Raw genomic sequence first — 3,903 nt, forward strand, 5'->3', positions numbered from 1 at the left:
TTCGGCAGTGTGGTGGCTTCACTGTACCAGTCTTGAGGAGGGCCGGTGCCCAGCATCCATCCTGGGTGAGGGAATCCATTCGTTCAGGCTGTGGGAGCCTCATGGAGCTGCAGCGGCTGTTCTGTCCAGCATGGGCTCTGCAGGGGGGGTTGGGAGCCACAAGACTCACCCATTTCTCCTTGGGAATCCTTGAATTCCTGTTGTTGAGCCTCGATCTTCACTGAGGGCCAGTCATCAACTGTTTTAAGTGTTCAATTATCAATAAGCTGAAGTCTGTGGAAGGCCATAATGGCCCTGCTTTAAGTGGTTCACTGCTCCCATAGCTCACCATGCTGTCTCTGCCTCCACCGCCATCTTGGATCTCCCTAAATTATTACATTTTAACATTTATCAAAAACTCAAGAGTCTTTAAGAATTTTTCAAAATCCTGTATTGAGGCTTTTGCAAGCTCTTCACAAAATACTTCATCTTTAATAGATACTAATCTGTCCAAAAACACGTGATTAGGCTTTGTTGGCTCGTGCTGTGCTCTTCCTAAGTAGGCAAGAAACAAATGTCTTTCTTTTATTTTAAACAGCCTTGTATTAAATATCTGAGGGAACTTGACAATGATGTGGTGGGGGATGTGCATCACATTGTGCACGAAAAGTCTCTGTGAGTTTCCTTTTATTTGCAGTTAACAGTTTTGGAATTCTGGTGATCATATGTTGAATTTCATTATGTTTAAAACCAAATTCAAGTCGGTACACCTTCATATTTTCTTTCACAGGCTCCAGACTTCCAGTTAGTAGCCTTGGGAGATGAACGATTAGATCTCTAGTCTTCTTCACATTAAGTTCAAGTTCTTTCTGAGAAAATCCCAGTCTGTTATCCAGCCTTTCCACTGAGAAATTAAGTAAAAACAGTGCTTTTCTGACCATTTGTGTAATATCTGTCTTACTGAAATTTTTTGACTGTAGATAATTCACCCTGGTCCCAAGATTTTCAAGGTCTTCAGAAAAAATTGCTTAATTCTTAGTCAGGAATGATGCCACCTGGTTATCTTCTAGACCTAAATCTTTAAGGAAAAGGAGTATCTGCTTTATGTCTTTTTCAAAATCGAGTCTTAGAAGGAGGTTGGCTGCATCTGGATGTTTTTCTATCTTCGACAAATCCACCCCTAGAACGACTAACTTCTGCATAGTCTCAGAATGATCCACATAGTCTCGAAGTGTGAATAAAACTGGGGGCAGCGGAGGGTCTGCAATAATCTGCACAGCCTCTTGGTCAGTAATTGGCTGCAATGGCGACAATGGAGGCAAATCTTCTAGTCCTTCTAGAGACACCCTGGAATCAGCGCTGGGGATCTTCTGTGCTTTTGGTGACTGCCCATTAGCAGAAGGAAGCAGAGCGCGGTGGGGAGGAGTATTCTCTTGGCTACTTGAGTTGGTGGACTGGGAGCTATTCCATGAGGAGGAAGTCCTGTAAGTCTTAATTCCACACCAGAGACAGCAATTGTCAGAGGACATCTGAGACTGAGCAGGGAAGCCATGGAGCAATGTTTTTCTTTGTCTCAGAAAATGTTTTTGGAGTTGTGTACCATTAATGAAGCTACTCAATTGAGTTGAGCCATCTGGGTATCTGCTGGGCCGACAGGGCCATTTTTCTTCAAGTAGCCTGTCGCAGGGCCCACAGCGAGCTGCCACCGCCTGGATGCCGGCCCCGCGCCCCCTCCAGATGCGCCACACGGCCGCTGGTCCCCGATTCTGTTTTCCATCTCTTCACCTCTATTTGTATGTCCCTCCATCATATTGTCAGCATCAGAAACCTTAGATTTCATATTTTGGATCACAGTTCCTTGTTTTTCCAATGCCTCTAATGCTTCATTTGTTTTCTCTGTGTTGTTTTGGATTGTTTTTTTAAGCTCCCCCTGATCTTTGCTAGCACTGTTCTGTAATTCATCAAGTTTCTTTTTTATCTGTTGAAAATATTCAATCATTGTTCTTTTAAAATCAGTGTCAGAAAGTTCCATCAGGTTTTCTGGCTTCAGGAAATCCATTGCTACTGTGTCTTCTTTGAGGGTTGATATCTTGCTTTGGGCTAGTGGGACAAGTGAAGCACTCTGCTTTCTACGGGCCATTGGTGTGGTAGAGTTCTTCATGTCTGAGGTGGTAGCTGGTTTTTTATTTGATGTCACTGCTCCAGAAGAAGGTTGGGCAGTAACAAGAGTAGATGCGTAGAGGATGCGTGCACACTCCAATGTTCACGTGAGTGGGGAGGGAGGAAGCACACACTGATACACGTGGGGAGGGGCTCGGGGGAACCTAAATAATAAAGGAGGAAGTCTGTTGTTCCCTTTTTGGAATAGCTTCCCCACTGTTTGGATATGCTAAGGATCTCCCTGTTGTTTGAGTTAGTAGGCCCCTACGTACTCAGGCCAGAAACTAGTTTGATTCCCCATGTAACGTAATCCTCAATGGTACATGAGGTTGATAAATCTTATAGATGTGGCATATATGATGTGTGGGGTTACAAACCCTGGCCCGGCACTCCATCCACTGTCCTTGCAGATTTCCCACCAGAATCCAAGTTTATAAAGTTGGCGTTTCCCCACAGACCTCTGGGAACTGTAGTCTGTACCTGCAAATTGTAGGCAGAGGGGGTTGAGAAGGCTGGGTTACAAGCCCTGGCCCAGCACTCCGTCCACTATCCTTGCAGATTTCCCACCAGAATACAAGTTTATAAAAATGGTTGTTTTTAAAAAAATATTTGGTAGTGTTTAACATTTAGACCATCTTGGCTAGGACTATTTTTGGTTGGGAATTTCTTTAATGTTATGTTGTATTTATTTTGTGATGTGTCTGTACAAGTTTTCTGTCTTGATAAGTTTAGGTAGGGAATATGTTTCTGAAAATTTGTCCCTTCTAGATTATCAAATTTATTGAAATATAGTTCTTAATAGTATTATTATCCTTTTTATTTCAGTTGATTCTTTTTTGCTGTTAACTTACTTAGTTTCATGTTCAAGTAGTTTGTACTTTCTATATTTTTGTTGTGTACTGTCAAATTTGATTCGACTAGCACGGAAGAGATTGCCTGTCCTTCTCCAGCAGAGAGCATCTGGTGGATTTGAACTGTGCACCTTTGGGATTGCAGTGCAGCTTCTTGCCACTAGGCTACCAGAGCTCCCTAAATCTGTACTTTCTACTTTTCATTTGTTAGATTTGCCGTGGACTTGTAAATTTTAGTAATCCTTCCAGAGAACCAGCTTCTACTTTTGTTAATTTCTTCTGGGTTTTTTTGTTTGTTTGTTTTCTATTTCTTTCTGCTCTTTATTGTTTCTTTTCTTTTGGACACTGTAAGCTTTGCCTATAATTCCTTTTCAGATTGTCATTAAGTGTTAGGCTAAAGTGTTGGTTTTGGGTCATCTTTTTTGATGTATATTTATAGCCATCAATCAGCCTTGAAGTGCTCCTTTTATTATGTCTCAAAGATTTTATTATGTTGCATTTTCATCCTCATTTGCTTCAAGAAATTTTTTTTTAACAATTGATTAAATAGTAGTCAGTTCTGGTAGCGTAGTGGTAAGAAACTGCATTGCAGTCTCAAAGTTGTGAGGTTCTGATCCACCAGGTGCTTTGTGGGAGAAGGACAGGCCATCTCCTCCCATGTGATCTACTGTCAACTGAAAACCCATTGGAAGGTCAGCTATGAGTTGGTTCTTACTCAGCAGCACTTAACTACAGTCAGTGTTCAAGCAGGAGAGAGTTCTGGCAGCTTAATTATAAGGAATTGCACTGCCAACTCAATGGAAGGAGATTGGAATCTGCCAGCTGCTCTGTTGGAGAAAGATGGACACTCTCCTGTGCAGTGACTGATTAACTACCTCAACAAACCCACTCGAAGGTCAGCTGTGAGTCAGTT

The 3,903-nt window shown here is 42.2% G+C and overlaps 1 pseudogene; it reads right to left on the reverse strand.

The window, feature by feature from the left end:
• Positions 1-373: 373 nt before the first annotated feature.
• Positions 374-1,641, reverse strand: LOC102863763 (annotated as a pseudogene).
• Positions 1,642-3,903: the final 2,262 nt, after the last annotated feature.

This window comes from Elephantulus edwardii, unplaced genomic scaffold (assembly GCF_000299155.1).
Source record: "Elephantulus edwardii isolate Elephantulus edwardi_28Jun2011 unplaced genomic scaffold, EleEdw1.0 scaffold00324, whole genome shotgun sequence".
Lineage (NCBI taxonomy): Eukaryota > Metazoa > Chordata > Mammalia > Macroscelidea > Macroscelididae > Elephantulus > Elephantulus edwardii.